Below are 27785 nucleotides of genomic sequence, written 5' to 3' on the forward strand. Positions count from 1 at the left end.
CACGGAACATTTTTGTCAAAGTTTCTAGAACTTTGACTGGCCCATTGAGCATGCCCAGCATGGCACTAACCCTGTAGCCACCAGGGGTCCCCCTTTTTTTTTCCGCACAGCAGTTGCCTTGTGGTTAGGAGCTCTGTGAGAACTTTTTTCACAACTTTTCCACAGAACTTTTGAAGTTTATCTTCATGTTAAGTGCCCTCACCAGGGTCCCCCATCACGAACCATCCCTCAGGTGCTCAGTAAGTGTATTCCCCTTGTTTGTGGTCATTTCCTGGCGGCATTTCTTCCGGTGCTCGACGACAATCGACCTCACGCGCGCCAATTTTTGTAATGGCGGGATTTAGAAAAAGCCCGAATGTCCGAGGACCATGACCTTAACGGACCCGCACGAAATTGGTGTTTTGTGCTTAGGGTCCTTGCACGAGGTCCATCAATGCCCGAGCTGTGCACAGATGACCTCTAAAGGACACTGTGCTCGATTGGAGAAAATGGCGCAGCTCTTTGGTTCAAAGCGCGCTGCTCCATCGTCTCCAACTTGGGTACTGCCGACTAAAAAGGGTCCATCGACTTCAGAGACACATAGCCAACAGCATCGAGGAGCGGGTGACCGTCCATCACAAACGCCCTCGAAGACATTGACTTCATCATCCTCTGCGCCGGAGAAAGACCAGGCCGAGCGTCGAGGGAAACATCGGCACCAACATTCGTCTCCGACTGGTGCCAGCACTGATCCCGCAGCGGTACCGATGGCCATCGAGCCGCCTGCGAAGAAGACCCAGGGAGAGGAGCCCCCATCCTCCCTGGACCCAGGTCCCCGAGGCATTCCCCACCAATATTGGTGCTAGGTACTGAGCCTCCACAGACCTCTGTGGAGGCGACAGTAACGCCTAGCCTGCCTCCAACCCCAGGCACAGTGCAATCTATGCCAGCCTCAAAGGGAGAATTGGACGAAATGGTCCAAGAGGTAGTACTAAAAGCCCTTTGAGGCTTCCATTCGCCACTGGTGCCGGCCCCCATACAGACACCGGACTTGGCGCCCTCAATGTTTGCCCCACTTTTTGAGCGCCTAGATACGCTCATCGGTACTGTATCGACTCATCCTATGTCATCTGATACGTTGGCACTGAGTCATCCATCGAGGCCTCTGCAGGTCCCAATTCCTATACCGGGTTCCTCGGAGGAAGATGAGATGGTTCCCGGCCAAATCCCTCCATGGGAGCCACCGTTGCCGGAACCCACACCAGAACCATTGGGGATATCGAGGCCTAAGCATACCTCATTTTCTTCTATGCCATCCATGCCAACACTGGTTCCATCGAGGCCAGCACCGGTTCCATCGATGCCAATACAGCCTCCGTAGAAGCCATTCTGCCATCCATCGATTACCTCCCGCCCTCTTCGATTCAACGTACTTCCTACTTCAGCAGATCCACAAGGAGAAGGGGAAACCCCCTATAATCCTTGGGAAGGTGAATCCTCCGATGACTCTTCACATACTTCCAAGGAATTGCTCTCATAGCTCTCACCCCTGGAAGAGAGGCGGTGTTCTTCTCCAGAAGACCTCTCCTTTCCCAGTTTTGTCAAGGAGATGTCAGAAACTATTCCTTTTCCATTAGTTTTATAACCACATTTGTTGTTGTTTGTTGTTGTATCTGTGTGCTTTAATTTGTGAACCGTTATGATGGCTTGTCTTAATGAAGGTATATAAAACTTATTAAATAGTTATGGAGGCAGATGCTCGCCATCAAATGTTGGGAGGTTCTGCAATTTGTGGATCCTCCAAAGGAAATAATGGTGATATCAGTATATGAAGTACTTCTGGATCTTCTACACCGACTCTGGGACCACCCAGGTACTGTACCACCAGTCAACAAGAAGGCTGATGCAACATACCTGGTGCAACAAGCTCCAGGCTTTCAGAAAAGTCAATTGCCCCACCACTCTGTAGTCCACATTCCTCTTCTCCCCCTGGTAAGGACCAGAAAGCATTGGATGCATTGGGACGCAGAGTCTTTCAGGGATCAATGTTGATAGCACGAATAGCGGCATATCAACTGTATATGACCCAATTCAACAGAAATCTGTGCAAGAAATTGCTGAAACTTTACCACAGCAACAAGAGTCCCTAACTTCCATTCTACAGAAAGGACTAGAAGCAGGCAAGCACAAGGTCAGAGCTGCTTATGACTCGTTTGAAATAGCATCTAGAGTCTCAGCAGCAGGCATCAGTGCTAGACACTGGGCCTGGTTTAAAGCTTCAGATCTACGCCCAGAAGTACAAGATAAGCTTGTGGATCTTCCCTGTACAGGAGACAACCTGATCGGGGACAAGATTCAAGACTCAGTGGCCCAATTAAGACTATCATGAGACCCTGCGTCAGTTGTCCTCTTGTTTCCCCAGATGTTCCCTCCGAAGCCAATAGGGGAACACGAGGGGACGTCAGGAAACAATTTTACAGACCACACAGGTATTATCCCCCTGCGTCCCATACTCGAGGGGCTAGAGCTCTTCAGAGGGGAACTACACGACAAGTAAGGACACCTAGAGCGCAGCCAGCTTCACAGGCTGCTCCTTCGGCTACATTCTAAATTCTTCCAGAGAGCAGTTCAATTTCTCCCTTGAATTCCGTAGGAAACCATAAAGTTTCCACCTTTTCAGCGTGAAGCAGTGAGCACCGTACCTTTGGTGTCTCAGAACCATTTACCAGTTCCCTGAACCAGCAAGGGAAAAGGTTCTGCTTCACGTATTTACGAAATTAAAAAAAAAAAAAAGACAGACGCCAACTTCTTCTGCACTTCAGTGCCCTATAAACATCTCCTTATGAACATATACCTTTTATTTATATCCTTTGGCACCAGGCTTCCTCTGCTATTCAATGAGAATGGATCTACTCTCTGGACTTTCATAAATATGAGTCCATTGCATATACGCACTACTGTTCCTAAAGAGCTTGGCAGTAGTGGCTGCTCCACTACTCCTCAGAGTCAATTCCAGGTTTCGTATCTGGACAACTGTCCTATAACAGCCAGTCCAGACATGGCACTTTGACTCTGTTAACTCATTATATGACTCCTATACTCTCTGGGATTTTTAATCACCTACCAAAGATCCCATGCGATATCACATACTTATCTCTCCTCTTAGAGAGCTGATCTAGGCTTCACAAGAAGCCAAACTGTTATCCCTAATAATTGTGCACTCACTCTGTCCAACCTCTCTAGCAGGATGGTCTTCATTCTCGTAGACCACCACTTTCCATTCCAAAGAGTGAACGCACAATGCAACTCGAGCTCTTCTCGGCTTTGCCAGAAGACTACATAAATTTGAGCCTACGCCATATGGCACTCCATTGTGCTGCGCACCACTTCTGGCACGCACAGTGACTGCACTGGACAACAGACTAACCCAACATTTCCAGTACAACAAGTGATACTGAGATCCCATTGTTGCAAGCAGAATTCTATACTGATACCGTCAACTAACCATCGGTTCTTGCGTCCACCCTAAATTGCAGAATGGATGCTTCTGCTCCCACCACAGGGACTTCACCTGGCCCTGAAATATAGGTCTGCTAAACGCATGCTTTCAAACGCTGCTCTTAGCGAGACTCTTGTGAAGCTACACCAGGACAAAAGCTCCATGACAATCATGGACAATTTAGCTGGCGGCAAGTTGACTTTCCATCCCTCTACTGTTGTCTCTCAAGTCCTTGTAACTTCACAGCAGCCTTCAATAACAAATTCTTAATGGAAGAGTTTACCATGTTCTACACATTGAAGATTTAATCCCTTCATGTCCACATTGCACTTATATGCTATTATAGCACCTCGTGAACTTGCATTCACTTCAGTGCTATTTTTTCCTATATTCCAAATAAATAAATATGAGGGATGCCCCATAATAGTTCCACCCTTGGTGAGTTGATTGTAACAAGCGTATCTCTTCAGCTTCTTCTATGGCCACAGGTCATGGTATAGCACTACACTGTCGAGCTTACACTATGTTCCTGCAAACTAAATTACTTAACAAGGAACCTCATTGTTCCTTCTAACCATTATATTCGTAGAATCGGTGTTACGACCTTTCGTGGCAACTCACCCAACCCAACGTTACTTACTCCATGACATGGTTTTTCTCCACACTCACCTACATTCCTTTATTGAAGGTAACTGATTCCATCTAACTCCATCCATACTCTTCCATGTTGGTACACTCACTTGATTGCTCGACTTTACATATCTTGAACCATGGGAGTGCACTTACATTTTATATGCACACTCTGCATTCCATCAAACCTCCACCCAACTCTTTGTCCCTTTAATAAAACAAACCTAGAGTTGTAGTGGATGTGCAACCATCTTCATTACTCTGCACCATGCGTTACATTTTTCCATCAACAAGCAAACCTTCCACGTCCAAGACGAATGAAGGCATTTCGTCACGACCATAGCAAAGTCAGTAACACTCTTCTGTTCGTTACCGGCTGCCAACATCTGCACACTTGCAGGATGGAATTCTCTCCACCCTTTGCAACCCACTATTACATGTACAAGGCCGAACGACAGTACTCTGCCTTTGGGCTATCTGTTCTTAACATTTTATAATCAGTATAACAAACCCAACTCATCTACCATGACCCGTTGTGAAATTCAGGTTGCCACATTGGTGCCAACAGCACCCCAGTTGTTGTGCTTGTTGCACATGTTGGGTGCTGCTTGCCTGGATTCTTCTGAGGCAGCCTGTAGCTCGCTATTCACCCATATGTGAGGACTACCATCCTGCTTGTCTTGGGAGAAAGCAGAGATGCTTACCTGTAACAGGTGTTCTCCCAGGACAGCAGGATGTTAGTCCTCACGATACCTACCCGCCACCCTGCAGAGTTGGGTTCGCTTACGTTTTCTTATTTTATTTTTCGCTCCTACTTTTGCTACAAACGAGACAAGGGGAACCCTGGTGGCTACAGGGTTAGTGCCATGCTGGGCATGCTCAGTGGGCCAGTCAAAGTTCTAGAAACTTTGACAAAAGTGTTCCGTGACAGGGCTCCATCTGATGATGTCACCCATATGTGAGGACTAACATTCTGCTGTCCTGGGAGAACACCTGTTACAGGTAAGCAACTCTGCTTTTCATTTTTCTTGGTTTGGGGGGATTCTAGTTAGTTTTGTCTTCTTGCATGCATAAAATGTATTGTCGTGTACTTCTATGTATGTATGAAATTGTTTTTATGCGTGTAAATAAGCATATACATTTTATATGCAAGTAAGAGTAATAAAAGCAAAACAAAGGTAAATTTTAAAAAGGAAGCACCAATTTTATAACATGCACACGATGTGATCAAGCCTTCCCCAGTTCCCTAACCCCCTAACTATCCTCCCTCCCTTTTCTGCTCCCTGCCCCGACCCCTACCTCCCCCCCCCCCCCCCCAGCTCACCTAAATTTTTTTGTTTTAAAACTTACCTACTCATGAGCAGAAGTAAGTTCTGCATGCCAGCCGGCTGCTGGCGCATATTTCACTGGGACAGCCCTCTCCCCCGGCCTGCCCTTTTTTAGGAACCTGGCTCTTCCGCGCGTACTGGGAGATACATGTGTTGCTGGGCTGCTTGGAAAATATGCACATGTGTTCCAGTATTTGCACGCACTGGGGATTTAAAATCGACCTGTTAATGCACATCCCAAACACTGCCTTGGGAGCATCCCCAGCTGGTCTAAAAAGAGGAAGACTTGACCTGAGAATCAAATCTGGGACCCTGCATGACAGTGCACTAGCACGCGGTCAGCCATCTCTTTACCTTTTCACTGCTTTTTGTTTGAACTATTGTAAATGAAAATGTAAAAAAACTGTGCCACTCTGAAGTGACTGGAATTGATTCACAATTGTGGTGCAGGAGCAAAGATGCACCTTGGAGCAATATATACTTAATAGTTGCTCTGTGGGGACTATTTCAGCATCATGGCTTATGGGATGTTAGAGTGAAGGGTTTTCACCCCTTATTGAAACAGTATAATATAGAAATGAAGGAGCAATATTGAGAGCAATACTACTGTAACTTTCTTTGCGGTGCTTACAGGTACTGTGCAGGAGATGCAAAGGAACCAATCTCAAAGTGATTAGGATGAATTTGTCTTAACTAGCTGATCATTTTATGTGCTTCATTAAGCTGAGTCTAAAGTAATGAGGCATAGACTCAGTCAGTCTAAAGTGAAACAGAACTGGCAGAAGGCATGGGAAAAAGAGGAGCTGGAAATATAATATACCTAAGCCTGGAGTTGCAGGATGTTCGACATCCCAGAAGCAAGGAAGTGTTCAGTAAATAGCATGTGCATCACATCTACACACTTGGGCTTTCCTTCTGCTGGGTGTCTGAGGAAAGATGATGAGTGAATCTGGTCCTTGGAGGGTTAGTTCTTGTTCTACAGTTTTTTTAAATGAGATCTGGAAAACTAACAAGCTAGAACAGAAAATTGTACAAGGATATCATAAATATAGAAAAGGGTGCAGCAGATAATAAAAGATTTGAGGCTGTGGCATGCATAAAGATAACCATTTAAAAAAAATACCTGAAAACCACAGACTACTGGCATCTGGATACATGTAAGCCCAAAAGCAACAAATGTAACAATTTCTTCAAATCTGTTTGAAGTCTGATGCCCTTAAGGCAAACAACTGCAAAGATCAGGAAAAAAAAATACCTGGAACAAGCACATACCCAAAGAGTTTAATGACTGTTTCAGTCCCTCAGCTAAAAATTGAGCCTGACCCTGCTGCTTTGGAAGTTGGTTTTTATTTTTAATAATATGTTTTTAAACAAGAAGTAAATGAAGCATGTTAAATCATGAACAGCAGGGCCAAATTTAAGATTTTGGTGTCCATAAGGAGAGTGTACCCCTAAGAAGTTGTGCTAGAACATGGCCCTAAAGCAAGCAGAAGCAAGATCCTCTTTGGCCTGGATATTCGGCACTTCAGAATTTGGTGCCCTACTCAGTTGGTTAACTGCCTATGCCTAAATCTGGGCCTAATCAGCAATGAGATCATAGATTAAAGCTGAGCCCTTTTTTGAAAAGACTTGGCATACCCACCCTTATTTGTGAAGACCTCTTTATTTTATGTAAAACCATCTTTCTCACAGGACAAGCAGGATGGTAGTCCTCACATATGGGTGACATCGCAGGATGGAGCTCAATCACGGAACACTTTTGTCAAAGTTTCTAGAACTTTGACTGGCACCTACTGGGCATGCCCAGGATGGCACTAACCCTGCAACCAGCAGGGGTCCCCCTTCAGTCTTTTTTCCACGCAGCAGTAGCCACGCGGTTAAGGAGCTCCACAGAGATTCCTGACAGGAATTTTCCTCACGGAATTATTAAAAAGTTTTATACCCCACAGGGGTCCCTCCTTCAAATTTTTGACTCCACGGTACTCCGGTAAGTTTTTACCCATTTTTGATCGATTCCCGTTGAGTTTGGCCCTCGCGGCCTCCTGGCCATCGACCGTACCGCAGCTCTAGTTTTTCATGGCCATGGCATCGGGGTTCCGTCTGTGCTTGGACTGCAATCGCACCATGTCCATAACAGACCCTCATAAGGTCTGTGTAATGTGTCTCTGATGTGAGCACGATGTCCTGACCTGCACCAAATGTGCCCAAATGACACCAAAAGGTCGCAAGGCCAGAATGGAGAAGATGGAACTTCTCTTCCATGCTCAAACCCCGACGCCAACTATTGCATCGACGTCGTCAGAACCGGCAAAGTCAACTTCGTGCCAGTATCGACTACCGGCCGGTGACCATCCGGCATCGACGACTTCTCGGCCTTCAACTCCCTCTACTCCCCCTCAGGACCGAGGGGGTCGTAGAGAGCGACATTGCCTCGACATCAAAAGACTTGGACCATCGAGGGAGCGAAATCATCGACCTCGCCATCTTCCGAGCCGCCATCGAAGAAACCCCGTCCAGAAAAGGCACCGACCTTTTCGGTGACTGGGTCACCGAGGCAACCCTCACCCGAAAGGGGATTGGGAGCAGAGACTTCGCCTTTAATGGTGGTCCCTCCTGCTATACTTCTGCCTCCTTCTTCTGTTCTGGAGCCGGGGCTGCTTGCTCCAGGTCTCCTAGAAGAACTGGACCGGCTGGTTCAGGAGGCCATTGACAAGGCGATGCATCGACTCAAAGTTCCTCCGGCACCAACACTGGGTACCGATCATGGATCAGACCGCTGACCCGATTCCACCACTGCTCTCGAAAATGGAAGCGCTCATTGCCGCTTTTCCACCGATGTATCCCGGGTCACCGATGGCTCCAGTGCCCTCGCCGCTTACCTTGTCATCGGGAAGGGAAACACTGTTCCGCATCCCTCCATCGGGAGTCATACCGATGCCTCAGCCATCGATGCTGATACGTCTGTCTGCACCATTGATCCATTCATCAATGGCTTCATCGGTGCCTCCAATTATTCCTTCGATTCCTTCAGAGCCTAGTCCAGGACCTTCAGGGATTCCACCGTCCCATCCCCTTAGGGCTCCTAGAGGGGCAGATGCCGATCCCTACGATACCTGGACAGATGATTCTTCACCAGACACCGATGACTTGCCTTCACCACCTTCTCCTTCTGAAAACAGAAAGCGTTCTCCTCCAGGGGACCTTTCCTTCATAAACTTTGTGAAGGAGATGTCTGAATTGGTTCCCTTCCAATTACAGACCGAGCAAGATGACAGGCACCAAATGATGGAGTTGTTGCAATTCCTGGATGCTCCCAAGGAAATAATCTTCATCCCTATTCTTCTGGATCTCCTCAAAAAGAACTGGGAACACCCTGGCTCTGTTGCTCCAGTCAACAGGAAGGCTGACACCACTTATTTGGTACAGTCAGCCCTAGGTTTTCAAAAATCTCAATTGGATCACCACTCTGTCATCATGGAATCTGCCCAAAAGAGGGCAAAGAGATCAAAACCTCACACTTCCTTTCCCCTAGGCAAGGAGCAAAATTTTCTAGATGCCATTGGTCGCCGTGTCTTCCAGGGCTCAATGCTCATCTCTCGAATCGCCTCTTATCAGCTCTATATGACCCAATACAACAGGGTCTTATTTAAGCAGATATAATATTTGACAGACTCCTTGCCTCAGCAATTTCAAGATCAGCTCCAAACCCTAGTAAACAAGGGTTTTGAGGTGGGCAAGCAAGAGATAAGATCATCTTACGATATCTTTGACCCTGGTACCAGGATATCTGCAGCTGCTATCTCTGCGAGAAGATAGGCCTGGCTCAAGTCTTCGGACCTTCGCCCTGAAGTGCAGGATAGATTGTCTGACCTGCCCTGTGTAGGAGACAATCTGTTCGGCGAACAGATTCAACGAACGATGGCAGAACTCAAGGACCATCATGAGACCCTGAGACAGCTCTCTCTGATGCCTTCTAAGTATGCCTCCAAGCAGCCATTCAGGAAGGATGCTAAAAAGTCATTCTTCCGTCAAAAGAAGTCCTATCCACCACTGTCTAGGACTCGTTCCACGAGACCTTTCGAAAGACCCAGTCTCGTCAGATACGAAAAAAAAAGTCGCAAGCAGCTCCTCAGCCAGGCCCTGCTTCCGGTTTTTGACTCCTGCATAGAGAGCAATGCCAGGGCTTTCCATACCCCTATTTCCAGAGGTGTTGTTCAGATGTGGGAAGACTTTGTAAAGTAATATGACTAAACCTATACCATCAACATCCTCACCAAATATTTTTCATACACCAGTATTGGAGAGGATCATGTCACAAGTTTCTAGTCAAGATAATGTTCATTCTATTTCAAGGAAACCACCTATAATAGCTCTGGGTTACGAGGATTCTGACCATTCGCATAATTCAGATTCCTTGCATGCACTAGCAGAATCCCTTTATTACCAGAGCCTCAAAGTAGTAGTATACCTCTGGGAGATTTGATGTATCCAGCTTTCCAACAGAAAATGATGGAGAATATCCCTTTCCAACTTGACAGACTAAGAAATGGAAGACTTCCAGAGGTATCAACATTTATCCAGCTTCAAAAACAAGCAAAGGCTATACCTGTTCTTAAGACCTTACAAGATGTTCAAATAAAAAATGTGGAAAGTTTGACTGTTCTTCCAGTGACTGAAAACACTGCGGTCGATATTCAAACATAAAATAGCATAGATCAATCAACAAGGCAACTAGATTTCGTCAGTCAAAAACCTCATTATGCCATCTGACTATTCATCAAGCCATGTCAGAGAAAGCAAATGTCTTGAGCATTTTTTTAAATGTTTTTGTACATATAGTTAATTGCAAAGCTATCAACAGTGAATTCCAAAGGGTGGGGCCAGTAACAAAGAAAGCCCTGTTGCAAGTCTCTGAAAGGCACACATGCCAACTGAAGGAACATCCAACAGTCCTCTTTGGGGTGTACTCTGCTTGAGTAGGGTTGTAAGTCACAATATTGAGTTCATCCAAGGTAAAGCATCTTGGCAGAGCATTTTGTGAACCAGAAAGACAACTTTAAATTGGACCTCTCTACTAAGTAGTTTGATTACTTTGCTTATTTTATCGATTATGTATGTTCTATTGCACCTGGCCCTGAACTAATAGGAGGGGTGGGTAACAAATACTTTAAAATAAAATAAATAAATGCACCAAGGAAAAAGTGGCGCGTGGCCTGCTGAATGCATTCTTCATCACATAGATATTATTACTAGATGCAGTAAATTTATAGCTTTTAGGTAGAGACCCTTGGGATGATTGTTCTAGTCTTGTGCCTTTAGTAGTAAGATTGTAATAAGGTGTGTGATGATTTTCATAGATTCTGTGATAACAGGCATTATCATTATTATACCATTGATTCTGACAGTAGGTCAAAGAATGAAACAGTGTTAGGCACACAGGATCCATGATGCTATCGTTAGAGACTGTAGAACCTTATGAAAATGATTCCAGAAAGAGGAGAGTTTGTGTTTTTAATTGGTTTCATCTCCTCATTCTCTCCCCTTTCCAACCCCCCCCCCCCCCCCCCCCCCGCAATTGAATATTTTCTTTTATTGGAATTGGAAGTTTCCTCCTACTTCTTTGGGCCTCCAGTGCCATTGGAATCAAGGTTAAAGTCTAGCACTATGAGTTTTCATTTGCAGCTGTTGGGGATGAGCTAAAGGGGCTGGGTGGCTGGACAAGGGAGTTGATGATATACCAGAGGGGTAAAAGGAAAGGGAAGATTAAGATGATGATGCCAGAGGGGTGGTGGGAAGGGAAGAGAAAGTGAGGATAATTCCAGGGAGCAGAGGGAGAGAGAAGGGAAGAAGATAATGATGTCAAGGAAGAGGGAAGAGAAGGTAGAGAGAGAGGGAAGGGAAGAAAAAGTGGTGATGTCAGGTGGGTGATGGGAGAAGGGTTGGGGGAGAGGGAAGGTGGTAATGATGCCGTGAGAGAGAAAAGAAGGTGATGCCAAAGGATGGAGGGAAAGGGAAGAGAAGGTGGTAATGATGATGCCATAGGGGTGGAGAGAAAGGAAAGTAAAAGTGGTGGTGATGGCAGGGAAGAGGGAAGATAAGGTGGTGATGTTGCCAGGGGATGTAGGGTGAAAGAAGAAAAAGCAGTGATAATGCCAGAGTTTGGAGGGAGAGGGGTTCCGGGAAAGGGAAGGAAATAAGGTGATGTCAGAAGAAAGGGTAGAGAACGTAGTGATGATGTCAGAAGGGTGAAGGGAGAGGGTAGAGTAGGTGGTGGTGATGTCATATGAGTGGCAAGAGAGGGATGATAGTGATGATGCTAGGAGGGTGGCAGGAAAGGGATGGTGATGATGCCAGGGTGTGGGGAAGAGAAAATGATGATGTCAGGGGAAAGGAAAAGAAGATGATGATGCCAGGGGGTGTGGAGAGAGAAGTAAAGGAGGTTGATGCCAGGTTGGTGGAGAAGAAAGAAAAGGTTACGGTGATAATGATGCTACGGGGTTGAAGGAAGAGAAAGTGGTGCTAGGGGTGGGGGAAAGGAAAGGGACAGTGATGATAGCAAGGGGTAGAAGGAAAGGGATGGTGATAATGCCAGATGTGGAGTAATAGGGAAAAGAAAATGATGATTGTGAAGCTGGTGGTGTACCACGAAGAAATGAATCCTGTGCCCAGTGTGCCACAACACTAAAAATGTTGGGAAACACTAACTTAAATGATTGGCTCATATCAAACAGATCCTTCACTCAATCCAAGAAGAATGTATGCGTGATAATCAAGACATTAACCACATTAGGATCTATTGTATATGAGAAAAAAATCTCATCTAATGTGAATCGGAAATCTGGAATTTAAAGGCATTCCCTTCCCGCCAAAAGAATGCACAGTCTAATCAACCTAATTCTTAAGAGCATAAGACTTGCCATACTAGGTCAGACTGAGGATACATCAAGCCCAGTATCCTGTTTCCAACAGTGGCCAATCCAGCTTACCAAGTACCTGGCAAATCCCAAACAGTAATACATCTCATGCCTCTGTCTATTCCATTCATGATTTTATAGACTTCATTTATATTCCCCCTCAGCTGTTTGTTCTCAGAGCTGAACAACCTAACCAGTATCCAGCTGTCCTTTGGTGACAGCAAGATTTTATATTCAAATGTGGGGAAACATGGCAGCCATGGTGCATGAAACTCCACTGCCAAGATTATGAATGAGAGAAGCACAATGGTACCTAAAATTGAATTGGAATCAGTATCTCCATCCATTATCCAAGGGATTATCTGTAACAAAAAATCTTGAGATCAATAAGATGGTGGACTAAGCCCTTAAACTTTCTGAGCGGACTTCCTTTTCATCTGCCAGAGATTCAGTGTATCATAACTACAGGTGCTTTGCCTCTAGGATGGGGGAACGGGCCTCACCTAGACAGTATTTGTACTCGAACCTGGTCCAAACAAACAAAGCACTACATCAATTTATTGGAACTCAGAGCGATATACAATGCTTTCCTAGTATTTGAAAATTGGATTAAGAACTCATTAATCCAAATTCAAACAGAAAATCAAGTGGGTATATTTTATATAAACAAGCAGGGAGGTACAACTTCAAAATCTTTATGCATGGAATCAGTAAGAATTTGGAACTGGACTTCTCAAAGGGGAGTTAGAATGACAGTGCTGTATCTCACAAGTAAGAATGATATTCTAACAAAGCACTCTGTCATCGACTTCAACCACATGACTTGTCTCTGCATCCCATAATAGTACAAACCTTTAAAAAAAAAAAAAAAAAAAAGAGGAACAAATCAGAGACTTTTTGTATAACCAGGCAACCACAAACTTCCTCTGTTATGTTTGAAGAGGCCATCACTCTAAGCTAATGCCCACAACACGTTTTTCATACATTGGGGAAAAGGTCTTGTATTCTTTTCCCCGGATACCTCTAATTACCAAAACATTGTTAAAGCTAAGAAGAAACAAGGATACAATACTAATAGCACCTTTTTGACCTTGCCAATTATGGTTACCCTGATATCTTCTGATTCTTCTTTATCTTTTAGCTCAGTTCAAAGGATCTCTTCTTCATCCAAACCTAAAAACTCTGGCACTCACAGCATGGATGTTGAAGGTAATATAGTAATGGGTTTACCATTCTCATCCGAGGTAAAAGAAGTGATTTTGGCTACTAGAAAACCTTTCACAATAATATCTTATAATTTTAAATGGAGAAAGTTTTCAGCTTAGTGTTCTAAGGTCAAAGAAGATCCGTTCGCATGATCTATATCTTTTATACTTCAATACCTTTGCCATTTTTCCAATTCAGTATTGAACTCAAACTCAGTAAGAATTAATTTAAGCATAATTGCTGCTTATCAGTATAGGCAAGGAATTTCTATATTTCAAATGCTTTTAGATTTTAAGTTTATAAAAAGTTTATTTCATCTAAAGCCATCGTTAAAAATATTGCCTACATGATGGGATCTAAACCTAGTTCTTACACAACTTATGAGATCTCCTTTTGAACCCTTAGCAACCACAGAAGTTAAATGAACGACTTGGAAACTTCTTTTTCTCATAGCCATAACATCAGCACAAAGAATAAGTGAGTTTCAGCATTGGTAACATACCCACCTTACACACAAATATTTCCAAATAGTTATTTTCAGAATCCACCCCAAATTTTTGTTTAAGGTGGTTTCTCTATTTCTTTTCAACCAATCCATTCATCTTCCAACTTTCTTTCCAAAACCTCATGGTTCCTCAGCGGAGCAGACTTGTCGTACCTTGTACTGCAGAAGAGTGTTACTACTCTATATGGAAAGGACAAAACTGTATAGAAAATCTTCCCAGTTATTTCTGTCTTAACCTACTAATAATACAGGGTGTCCAATAAAGAAACAAATTCATGACTATCGCAGTGTATTTCCTTCTGATATTGAAAGGCTAAGATCCCTCTTCTACAGAGAGTAACAGCAAAACACTTAAGAACTACTGCTTAGGATAAGCTTCAGTTCAGGACATCTGTAAGGCAGCTACATAGTCATCTGTTCACACTTTTACAAAGCACTACTGTTTAGAACAAGAATCCCATAATGATAGCAAGTTTGGTCAAACTGTTCAAACTTTGTATGGTTAACAACGTCAACTTTCCTTTCAATTATGGTCTGCAAAAAAAAAAAAAAAAAAGGAACAATGTTTTCTGTAGTCCTTAGCTAGGAAATCCCCATGTAACATAATGAATGATGGCAGATGAAAACCAAAATGGTCCATCTAGTCTACCCAGTAAGTTGGTTTTTTTTTTTTTGTTTGTTTTTTTAAATTAAGGGTAGTAACAATTGCCACTCTGTGCAGGTTAACCCCAAGCCTTCTGTCACTTGTGTGACTGTTTGTGCTGTTTGTTCATGGAGAAAATGAAATTGCTTACTTCTGACAGGGGTTCTCTGTGGACAGCAGCACAAATCAGCAACACAAACCCTCCTACCTCCTGAAGCTCAGCTAGGGAATAACTAAAGGTACTCGCGCAGGGATGGCAACATGGGAAGTCCTGCACATACTCAAAAGACTTTTAGGCTTCAAGAGTTGTGTGTGAGTTAACTTCTCTGAACCACGCTGTTGGATGACGTCATTCCACTTATATGACTAATTTGTGCTGCTGTCCATGGAGAACCCCTGTCACAGGTAAGCAACTTTGCTTTCTCTGGCCCCTGTGGCTGTTTGTTCAGTTTCATGCATAGTTATGGTGCTGTAAAGAAACATGTACAGATTTGTATTTGGGCTGTTTGCTTCAGAAAACGAATCCACATAGCCAGTTTTTAAATGTCTCCTTATCAACCCAGTGATACTGTATGTTATTCAGTGTTAGAAAACACACAGTAATCTCTTCTTTGTCATTTAACTATTATTTTATAAACTTTTAAATTTATTTTTCCCTTGATAGCTTTAAGCTTAGTGTTGCCAATTAAAGAATGGTATCCTGATAATTATATTTGTTCTTTTCTGCTTTTACTATACTGCATTTTATAGCAATATCATTATAGTAACATAGAAACATAGAAACATAGAAATGACGGCAGAAGAAGACCGAATGGCCCATCCAGTCTGCCCAGCAAGCCTCACACATTTTTTCTCTCATTCTTATCTGTTACTCTTAGCTCCTTGTTCTATTCCCCTTCCACCCCCACCATTAATGTAGAGAGCAGTGATGGAGCTGCATGCAGGTGAAATATCTAGCTTGATTAGTTAGGGGTAGTAGGGGCAGTAACCGCCGCGATAAGCAAGCTACACCCATGCTTATTTGTTTTACCTAGACTATGTTGTACAGCTCTTGTTGGTTTTTTTTTTTTTTTTTTTTTTCTTCTCCCCTGCTGTAGAAGCAGAGAGCCATGCTGGATATGCATTGAAAGTGAAGTATCAGGCACATTTGGTTGGGGTAGTAACCGCCGTAACAAGCCAGCTACTCCTCGCTTTGTGATTGCGAATCCTTTTTTTTCTTCACCCCTGTCGTTGAAGCTATGCAGGATATGCGTGAAGCATCAGGTTTTTTTTTTTTTTTTTCCCCTGCCCTTGAAGCAGAGAGCTATGCTGGAAATGCGTGATGTATCAGTCTTTCTCCCATGCCGATGCAGGAGAGAACCATGCTGGATATGCATGGAAAGTGAAGTATCAGGCACATTTGGTTTGGGGTAGTAACTGCCGTAACAAGCCAGCTACTCCCCGCATTTTGAGTGCAAACCCTTTTTCTTCTCCTTTTACCGGGACATGTACAGTTTCAGATTGTCTCCACTTTGATTGTATTACATAATCTGACATGTGTTTGAACATAACCAGTTTCTTCTTTTTTCTTGCATTTTCCTCCCTAACAGCTTTTTTGTTGTTTTTATTTTCCAGTCATGCGGCCACTTAGCATGTCTCACAGTTTTGACTTGTCAGGTAAAAGTTACCTCAGTGCCTGACATGGTTCTTGTAGCTTCTGTGAACCCCTTGTTCATCCATTTGTTTGTGAAAGCTAATGTGATGAAGAAACTCAAAGGACTTCTAGTCAGTGATGGTCAGAATAACTGCAGATTTGGCTAGATTTCAGAAAAGGCAGCATAAAAGAAGGGGATAAAAAAAATGGAAGTAGCTGGCTCATTGTTGCTTACTAGAAGGGAGTGTTAATCCCATAGAAACAGGCCTGAATGCACAAGTATTTGACAAAACCATAGCAAACTGGGAATTGCCAAAAATAACACAAAATAAAACCCCAAAAGCCTTTTGGGACAGTCTAATAGCTCAGTAAAAGTGCAGTGCTAAATACCCAGGATCAGTTCCTGTTGCAGAGGGCAACATTCATTACCTTTGAGGAGGCATCTCCACCACTGCACAGCAGTTACAATTACTGGCCAAACTCCCCATGTACTTAGGTATTCAGAACATGTTTTGGTCTATAGCCCTTGCCCAGGGAGTGTCACACTGTAATAGCTGGGCTAGATGGGACGTGTAGTAGAGTAGTCAGATAAAAAAAAAAATCCTAGGCTTCAAAAGCACCTACTTTGTTAAAATGGAGGTGTACATTAAGGAAGAACTAGCAGGATGGGAAGATCTTAGAGTAAAACAGAGAGCTAAATGAAAAGGGGCTGTGGTAAGGGTAACAAATCTTCATGTCAGAAAAGTAAGTAAGAGACAAAAAGAGACCAGTAGGATTTACCAAAGAGGTGGCTGAAAAATTAATAGCAAAAAAGATCAGCATTAAAATAGTAAAATGGATCTCGGAAAGAATATCTGGTAGGGCCGAAAGAAGCAGGAAAGTAGTCAGGATGGCAAAAGCAAGAGTAGAAGAAGTAATAGCTAAAGCAATAAAGCCAGGTGACAACCTTTTTGCAGGCATTTCAGAGATGGGAGGAAGTACAGAGGTGGAATTGTTAGACTGGGAAGAGAAAAGAAGATTGTGTGGAGGGTGATGAAAAAGCTAATCAAATACTTTTGTTCAGTTTTTACTGAATAAGAGTTTGAAGGATTGCCAGTTATTGTTAAGGGTACATATAGTAGGTAGGGTAGATTCCATACCATTTATGAAAGAGGGTTTGTGTAGAACTAGCAGAATTGAAAATGGAGAAGCTATGGGCTAGATGGGAGCTCAGAGTTTTGGTGGTTCCATTGAAGGATCTGTTTAGTATATCTTTAGAGATGGAAATGGTCCTAAGGGTCTGCTGAATGGTAGATGATGATTGTCTTCATAAAAGTGGTAACAGAAGAATTTGGAAAATACAGGCCAGTTAGTCTGTCCTCTGTGGTGGAAAAACTAATGGAAATTCTGTTGAAGAAAAGATAGTGACGTATCTAGAATACAGCAGTTTGCAGGATCCAAGACAGCATGGTTTTATCAGAGGAAGGTTGTGTCAAACAAATCTGATCAATTTCCTTGATTGGGACTAGACAAGTAGATCAAGACTGTGTGTTGAATGTAACTTACTTGGACTTCAGCAAAACTTTTGATACTTGCTCAGTACAGGAGACTTATAACAGCTTGGGGTGGGCTTAGTGGTGGTAGACTAGACTAGAAACTGGCTAAGTGATAGACAACAGAGGGTAGTGGTAAAAAAGAATTGTCCTGGGGCTGGTTTTGTTCAATATCTTTGTGAGTGATAGTATGGAGGGGTTAGAAGAAAAAATGTTTGCCTTTTTGCAGATAACATCAAGACTGGTGAGACAGACAGTGAAATGCTAAGAGAAATTAGGGAAGCTAACCAAATTGGTAGTGCAGTAATAATGGGAGAGTTCAATTACTCCAACTACCCCAATATTGACTGGGTAAATGTATCATCAGGACATGCTAGAGAGATAAAATTCCTGGATGGAATAAATGACAGTTTTATGGAGCAATTGGTTCAGGAACCAATGAGAGAGGGAGCAATTTTAGATCTAATTCTCAGTGGAGCACAGGATTTAGAGAGAGAGAGGTAACGGTGATGGGGCGGCATAACTTGCAGAAAAATGGAGGTGATAATGCCTCTGTATGGGTCATTGATGAGACTTCATTTCTAAACAGATATAGACATATAGTAGGTAGTTCAGAGAGAGGCTGTTAAAATGGTACAGGGTCAATACCAAAAAGTACACGAGATAAGACATAAGGACCTAAGTATGTATATCCTAGAAAGAGTCAGGGTTTGGGGATGTGATAGACCCATTAGGGGCAATTTTCAACTGTGCATTTACCCTCAGATTATGTATCAACTTACACCTACGGTCTCTGTACCAGTTTTCAAAGGAAAAATATGTGCATGATTTCCCTTTGAAAACTTCCTAAAAAAAAAAAAAATCTACCCACAGAGACTTGCACCTCCTTTTTTTTTTTTTTTTTTGCAGATACCTTTTCCCTGAAAAACAGTGTACACAATTTTGAAAATACAATACTATGCCCATTGCCTCTGCCAGCCTAACACTGCCCTGGGAATACCTCCGCAAAAATCTGGGTAATTGCCTACATATAGGGTTGACAGTTTTCAAAGAGCCCTTTTACTTGTGTAAGCAACCATTAACATGGGTACATGACTTTTGAAAATTGCCCTTTTAAATACAGAAAAGGCATAAATCAGGCACAGAATGTAAACCTGTTTCAAAGGAAAGAATGCTCTGGAACAAGAGGTCATGGTATGAAGCATCCTAGAGGTTGGACTTAGGCACAGCATCAAAAATATATTTTCATGGAAAAAGGTGCATGCATAAAACAGCCTCCCAGTGGAGGTGGTGGATGCAAGAACAGTAACAGAACTCAAGAAAGCATGAGATAAGCACAGAAGATCCCTGGTTGCAGGGAAGTGAGAGGAAAGCCAAAAATCTGCTGGGTATGGCACTGCACTAGGAATAAAATTAGGTAGACAAGATGAGCCCTAATACTCCTTATCTGTCCTCATAATTTGAGGCCAATGTTCAGAAGCCATTTAGATAGATAACCAAAAAAGTATCCGTCTAAATGGCAAAGCAGTGATGTTTGAAGCCGTACGTGGTTAGAATTTAGCCATATAATTCAGTAGTGGTACAGGACAGGCGAGAGAGTTATCTGCTTAACATTTGCGGCTAATTCTGGTAGGGCTGTCCTAAAGTTAGCCAGTCATACTTATCTGGCTAACTTTAAGATACCCAGGTATATTCAATGGTGTGGCTGCACCACTGAATATCCTGATTAAGTTAGCTGGATAGGTATATGCAGCTAACTTAACTAGCCACTCTGCGGATGAATATGGACCACCATGTTTCTATGTATGAAAAACCATGTTGTGCAATTCAGCTCCTTACATAAAGAGCTATATCTCCTCCATGACTTTCCTCTCATGTTTGCTGAAATGCTGCAGAGTGAACGTAGGTCACGGATGTTAATTTATGAGCCTGCTGCCCACATTAGCCGGGGACACTGGAACACCTTTTGTTAGGGAGACATGCCAGTTTTTTCTGCTTTTCTGTACAACTATTGGGAGCGCTCAGCATTTGGAGTGAATGGCTAATAGCCTCATTTGCATGTGATGAGCGCTATTAGTTTTGCTCCGCGTTGGATGCGCGTTGTGGAGGTGCTAATCTCCTTATTGCATAAGGGAATTAGGTAATGTCTATAGAACCCATGTCCAATTGCTGGTTAAACAGTGCGCTCGGCTGACTGCACTGTATTGCATCGGCCCCTTTGTGTACAGCTGGTGAGAGAAATGGGAGCATTCCATGGAAGTCTGTTGTCCAGTAGCAGTGTGGCTGTAAGGAAATCCTCACATGCAACTAGCTCTAGTCCCTTTATGTATTTCTGGAAAAAGAGGGAGGGAAGGAGGATCAGGAGTCCTATGGAGTACAGAAAACCATTTCCAATAGCAGCTTCCATGTAACCAGCCCCTCAGGTATGACTTGCTTAGGCATGTTCTATTCAGATATGTATTCTGAAAGTAAAACTAAGTTGAGTACCAGAGGGAGGAAGACCAATAGATGTAGCAGGACACCCAAGATGCAGCTTCCAGAGACATTTCCAAGTTGAGAGGAGATGAACTCATGCTGCTGTTACAGCTAACCCTGTGTTCAGAAAAGAGGAGATAGTATAGAGGCGACACAGTCACTGTGTCAGAGAGGTAGAGTTAACTAAGACCCACTACAAGAATAATTCCTCAGGGGTTAAGGGGGAAGGGAAGAAGACGCCACTTTATGGCACCACTTATTTTGTGGCCCACTAGCCACCACTGGTATTTGGAGACAAAATTATTGATCTTGGAAATTGAGAATGTCGTCAGTTGAATTACCCAGAGTAGCCAACCAGCAATCTAATCCCTGGAGGGGTGGAATGCAGGTAACAGTGTGCCAGAGTCTGGAATTCTCTCTCATGTGCAAGCTCGGTTAGGATCTGCAACAATTCAGTTTCTATCACTTTTCTCCAGCTTATTACCACAAGTGAGAGAGGCGGCAATGCTTCAGTAAGCATCTGGATATTATAGTTTTCAATAGGTCTAATGGTTACTTTATCTGGCAGAAGGGATTCCATGACCTCAGCTCAAATTTACAAATGACAGAGTTGTCTTCAGATTCTGCAATCTCTAGACTAAACTATATTGGCTTAATGTTTCATTTCCAGAAAATGGCATTGTTCAGCTTAGTTCCGACTCTGATCTCACCACCTGCCTGTTGAAAGACTCTCAGTTTCTTCATCCATTTGCTAAAGGTCCTTTTCCAAGTCATGCCAGTCATACACTGTTTTGGTATTTGCTTTTTTTCATGTCTTTGAGGTTTTTTTTCTTCTTTTTTTTCTCTAGAAATTCTTTTTACATAAGGGAATATGACAGGACAGTATACAGCTGCACAATTTCAAGCTAGATCCAAACATAATGGAAGAGGACGATTTCTTTTGTGTTTCTGTTGTTTTGCTTGGTGTTGCTTTTACTTAAAACGAGTACATCCACCTAGCATAATCACAAGCTGTGCTAGGTTGAAATGCTCTCTTTTGGTGTACAACGTTAAAAACATAGCAAACAGTGGCTCCACTCATTTTGAAGAACACAAAGGGGGGTCCATTCTTTGAAAAATAAAGCCCCAAATCTCTATTTACCCCTTTTCCCCCGAGGCCTGTAATGCTTGGCGAAGCTGCCAGTGTGCTTTAGAAAAAATGGCTCCAATGCTGCTCTGCTGCTGGTCCCCTAGCAGTTGCTGATTGACAGCACATTTGATCTTTAGCAGGTTTCTTGGTTCCCTAACCAAACAAATCATTCAGTGACTAGCAGGCAGTTCATTATGGTAAAACCCATGGACTTGTCTGTGCAGCTTCCCAAGCAATCTGGGACTCAAAGCCTGCTAAGTGTGTTTGAACTTTTTGAGGTTTTATTTTTTCCCCTTCTGCACTCTTCACAATAGAAGCTGCTCGTAAATTATATTTCGTCCTTCATTGTTTACAAGTTTTGGCTCTCATCAGTGCATTCATCCACAGCAGAACTGCTTGCAATCTGTGAACTTTTCAGTGGAACCCATGTAAACTAATTGTAGTGTTTTTGTTGGCAGATTTCATGAATATTTATTTCTAGCATATTCTTTCTTTTTAATTTCTGAGCGAGCTTTTGCATATTTATTTTCCTGTTACTTCATGTAAAGTGATGTCATTTGCAATTGAACTAACTTACATGGTTACAGATGATCCCTTACTTTTCCTGCTGTTACTGAAATCTGTCAATTGTTAAAACTAGAACACCTTGAAAAGATTTTGGAGCCTGCCACAATTTCAAAGTAGTTTCTGTTCTTTACCGTGTAACTATGTTTTCAGTAAAATGTCAATCATGCCATGCTATGTTTTGTCTCTGCCCAAAAAATGCAAGGAAGACAAATTTTAAAAAATCTTTTTGTCGATTAAAGATTCAAGGGCTCCTACTAAGTATTGAGAGCTAAACCCTGCCACTGCTTGAATGTTTGGCTGCAATAATTGATTCCCCGTAAACTTTAAACTTTGGAAAGGTGATTCCTTGTTTAGAATGGTTTAGAAGCTTTGCTGGAAAACTGCTTGAATGTTTGGCTGCAGTAATTAATTCCTGGTAAACTAAAGCAGCTGGTGAAAGTTTTTTCTCTGTCTATCGCTACAATATCACACAATGTGGCCGATGCAACACAGTGCGCTCGGCCGAGGGCACTGATAACCTGCAGTCATATGCGGGTAGAATAGGTGCTAATCAATCCCTTAATGCAATAAGGGGATTAGTGCATATTCAATGAGCGTCCAACGCGGAGTGAATCTAATAGCGCACATCATATGCAAATGCATGTGAATGAAGCTATTAGGCATTCACTCCTGATGCAAAAAAAAAAAAAATGTGCGTCTCAGACACACATTTAACTGTCATCTATTAACGCCTGCCTGGAGCAGGCATTAATAGCTGAGCGCATCAAAAAAAGTACAGAAAAGCAGAAAAAAACTGCTTTTCAGTACTGCCTCCTACTTAATATAGAGTTTATCGGCATCTGTTTTCTACCAGCGGACAGCTGAGTCACGAAAACTGACGCCGATAAACCCAGCGTCAATTTTCGTGACTGCCATCTGCCAGTAAGGAAAACAGATGCCGGGTCTATTGGCATCGGTTTTCCTCACCGGCGGACGGCAATCACGAAAATTGACGCTGGGTTTATTGGCGTCGGTTTTCGTGGCTGTCCGCCGGTGAGGAAAACCAATGCCGATAAACTCTGCGCCGGTTTTTGTGACTGGCGGACGGCAGTCACAAAAACTGATTGGGTTCGCGTTAGCAAGGAGGTGCCAGGGTCGCTAGTGCCTCCTTGCTAATGCGACCCTAGTGCCTCCTTGCTAACGCAACCCCCTAATTTAAATATTGCATGGTGCCCCCCTGGGGCGCATTAAGAGAGCGGGCGCTTGACTGTTCAGCGCCCACTTTTTACACAACTTTATTGCCTCGGCCCCAATGTTATACACAAAATCGCATAGCATATTTTTATTTCAAATGCGTTCTGTTCTTCCAGTTCCTGTCAGTTGAGCATGTTCTGGCTGACAAATAGGGAGTTCACGAGGCCATATACACGATTCAAGTCTGCAGTTTTGCTGTAAGAATCACTCAGTTTTCCTCACATTGGGGCCAATGCAATACAGTGCACATTTATCACTCAGCTATTAACGCCTGCTGCTTTTCTGTACTTTTTTTAAAGTTTTTAAAAAGAAAAAGAAAAGCTCTGCTGGCTGCTTTGAAGACTGACGGCGATATGCTCGGCGTCTGTTTTCATAACCGGCTGACTGCAGTTATGAAAACTGACGCCGAGTTTATCGGCGTCAGTGTTCATTACCGGCAAACCGCAGGTAACCGCGGGGTCACGTTTGCAAGGAGGCACTAAGGTCGTGCAAGCGACCCTAGCGCCTTCTTGCTAGCGCGACCCCCTAATTTGCATATTGCATGGCTCCCCCTTGTGGGCACCATGTGTGCGTTAAGAAAGCGGCGCTGAAAATTCAGCACCTGCTTTCCGCGAATAATATTGCATCGGCCCCATTCTGCCTTAGCGTTGAAACCTGGTGGCCAACTCCCTTACAGGAGAGCCACAGTGACCTCTGACTGCAATCATCTGGGTCATGGACAGCAACAACTTAACTGTGCAGTCGAACTGAACAATAGAAATTAGTTTTCAGTACTTTAAGAAGTGGTGGTGTTAAGGGATGTATGACTTCTGTTTTGAAGTACTTGCGCTGCACTGCTTCCTTTGTCCTGTAAACTTGTCACAGATGTGCATATTGATAAAACTGTGCCTATTTCAGGGGACCTGTACTGATGATGTCACTGTAACTAGTTAGAAGTACCCATGTTAACTCTAATTTTATATTGGAAGGATACATAAAATCTTAAAAATACAAACAGAAAATGTAATTGCAGCTCTGTTACAACGCCTTCCACAGTTGTAGCTTGAGGTCACAATAGGTTTTTCTTTAAGGCTTTACTCCTTTTTAGTGGCTAATTAGGTTTCTCTGAATTTATTGTTTTTCAAAGGTGTTTTCTGTTCACAAGGGAAACATCTGAAAACTGGAGTCTAAGAATGCAGAGCATAGATTAGCGCATGCATACTGTAGTATGGGGTAAGGGAGAGGACCAGCTCCAGTCTTTGAGGACCATGGCTACTCAGCTGTCACTCATTTTCCAGTGTGTACTTAATTCTAACAAGAGCCATTATCTGCAGATATATTGAAAGAATATTTGTGGTGTGCATCCTAAAAGTCAGGCCTGGCTATGGCCTTTGTGGCCTGGAATTGGCCATCTGAATTTTAGACCCAAAAAACAAACCGGAAGCCGATCCAAGATGGCTGTGTAGCGACCAGAGAGAACAAGATCAGTTTGTAAAAAAGACCTTTATTCTTAGAATATTCGTGCCCGACTCTGGCTGAGTTTCGCTCTTATGTAGAGCTGTCTCAGGGACTACTAAAATCAAGATTAAAACACACATATAAGAGATAATAAAAAAACAAATATGAAACAATAAAAATATACATGGATATGTGTACATAAATAATAGGACATGTGAATCAACACGCAATTAAAAATGGAATCTTGTCCAATTACATAAAAATATGAATGTGTGAAGACATCACAATGGCACATAAAAAATACAGAAATAAGTACAGAAATAGATTACACGCATATAATTCGAACTAATTGAAGGGATTTGGCAGCACATGAGATGGTATTGAATACCTGTATAGAAGAACTTTTGAAAAGTGATCACTTCAGTCAACGATCAGCAATGGTATGCATACATATTGTTAGGTATTCTAGAAAAGAGAACTTGGTGTCAGACCAAAGCATATCTATGTACTCACAGAGCTAGTGTTAACTTAATCAGTGTGTCAGAAAAAATCAAAAAACAATTGAAACAGAAAACATGGGCGAAAAACAGAAATCACTTGCTGTGTGTCTAAAAACCAGAAATTGCAAGATATAAATCCTGCTCTGTCTATCAAAATATTTGGAGAACATAAGAACATAAGAAAATGCCATACTGGGTCAGACCAAGGGTCCATCAAGCCCAGCATCCTGTTTCCAACAGTGGCCAATCCAGGCCATAAGAACCTGGCAAGTATCCAAAAACTAAGTCTATTCCATGTAACCATTGCTAATGGCAGTGGCTATTCTCTAAGTGAACTTAATAGCAGGTAATGGACTTCTCCTCCAAGAACTTATCCAATCCTTTTTTAAACACAGCTATACTAACTGCACGAACCACATTCTCTGGCAACAAATTCCAGAGTTTAATTGTGCGTTGAGTAAAAAAAGAACTTTCTCCGATTAGTTTTAAATGTGCCCCATGCTAACTTCATGGAGTGTCCCCTAGTCTTTCTACTATCCGAAAGAGTAAATAACCGATTCACATCTACCCATTCTAGACCTCTCATGATTTTAAACACCTCTATCATATCCCCCCTCAGTCGTCTCTTCTCCAAGCTGAAAAGTCTTAACCTCTTTTGTCTTTCCTCATAGGGGAGTTGTTCCATTCCCCTTATCATTTTGGTAGCCCTTCTCTGTACCTTCTCCATCGCAATTATATCTTTTTTGAGATGCGGCGACCAGAATTGTACACAGTATTCAAGGTGCGGTCTCACCATGGAGCGATACAGAGGCATTATGACATTTTCCGTTTTATTCATCATTCCTTTTCTAATAATTCCCAACATTCTGTTTGCTTTTTTGACTGCCGCAGCACACTGAACCGACGATTTCAATGTGTTATCCACTATGACACCTAGATCTTTCTTGGGTTGTAGCACCTAATATGGAACCCAACATCGTGTAATTATAGCATGGGTTATTTTTCCCTATATGCATCACCTTGCACTTATCCACATTAAATTTCATCTGCCATTTGGATGCCCAATTTTCCAGTCTCACAAGGTCTTCCTGGAATTTATCACAATCTGCTTGTGATTTAACTACTCTGAACAATTTTGTGTCATCTGCAAATTTGATTATCTCACTCGTCGTATTTCTTTCCAGATCATTTATAAATATATTGAACAGTAAGGGTCCCAATACAGATCCCTGAGGCACTCCACTGTCCACTCCCTTCCACTGAGAAAATTGCCCATTTAATCCTACTCTGTTTCCTGTCTTTTAGCCAGTTTGCAATCCACGAAAGGATCTCGCCACCTATCCCATGACTTTTTACTTTTCCTAGAAGCCTCTCATGAGGAACTTTGTCAAACGCCTTCTGAAAATCCAAGTATACTATATCTACCGGTTCACCTTTATCCACATGTTTATTAACTCCTTCAAAAAAGTGAAGCAGATTTGTGAGGCAAGACTTGCCCTGGGTAAAGCCATGCTGACTTTGTTCCATTAAACCATGTCTTTCTATATGTTCTGTGATTTTGATGTTTAGAACACTTTCCACTATTTTTCCTGGCACTGAAGTCAGGCTAACCGGTCTGTAGTTTCCCGGATCGCCCCTGGAGCCCATTTTAAATATTGGGGTTACATTTGCTATCCTCCAGTCTTCAGGTACAATGGATGATTTTAATGATAAGTTACAAATTTTTACTACCCTGTTTCCCCGAAAATAAGACATCCCCCGAAAATAAGACCTAGTAGAGGTTTTGCTGAATTGCTAAATATAAGACCTCCCCCGAAAGTAAGACCTAGCAAAGTTTTTATTTGGGAGCATGCCCGTCGCACAGAACACCAGAGCATGCAGCTGTGATTTTTTTACCCTGCAGGATTCACAGTTAGTTGTCATCACAAACCAGCACAACCAGACAACTATTCAGAATATAATAAATGTTCATTTTTTTGTTCAACAATATATGTGAATTCTTCTTCATGGAAAAATAAGACATCCCCTGAAAATAAGGCCTAGTGCATCTTTGGTAGCAAAAATTAATATAAGACACTGTCTTATTTTCGGGGAAACACGGTAATAGGTCTGAAATTTCATTTTTTAGTTCCTTCAGAACTCTGGGGTGTATACCATCCGGTCCAGGTGATTTACTACTCTTCAGTTTGTCAATCAGGCCTACCACATCTTCTAGGTTCACCGTGATTTGATTCAGTCCATCTGAATCATTACCCATGAAAACCTTCTCCATTACGGGTACCTCCCCAACATCCTCTTCAGTAAACACCGAAGCAAAGAAATCATTTAATCTTTCCGCGATGGCCTTATCTTCTCTAAGTGCCCCTTTAACCCCTCGATCATCTAACGGTCCAACTGACTCCCTCACAGGCTTTCTGCTTCGGATATATTTAAAAAAGTTTTTACTGTGAGTTTTTGCCTCTACAGCCAACTTCTTTTCAAATTCTCTCTTAGCCTGTCTTATCAATGTCTTACATTTAACTTGCCAATGTTTATGCTTTATCCTATTTTCTTCTGTTGGATCCTTCTTCCAATT

At 42.7% G+C, this 27785-nt stretch overlaps 1 protein-coding gene across 1 annotated transcript in view; it reads left to right on the plus strand.

Annotated features, from left to right (window-relative positions):
• Positions 1-27785, plus strand: part of SPIRE1 (spire type actin nucleation factor 1) — a 472800-nt gene that overhangs the window by 317203 nt on the left and 127812 nt on the right. The gene's annotated exons all lie outside the window — the stretch shown is intronic.

The sequence above is a fragment of the Rhinatrema bivittatum genome, chromosome 2 (assembly GCF_901001135.1).
Source record: "Rhinatrema bivittatum chromosome 2, aRhiBiv1.1, whole genome shotgun sequence".
NCBI classification, from domain to species: domain Eukaryota; kingdom Metazoa; phylum Chordata; class Amphibia; order Gymnophiona; family Rhinatrematidae; genus Rhinatrema; species Rhinatrema bivittatum.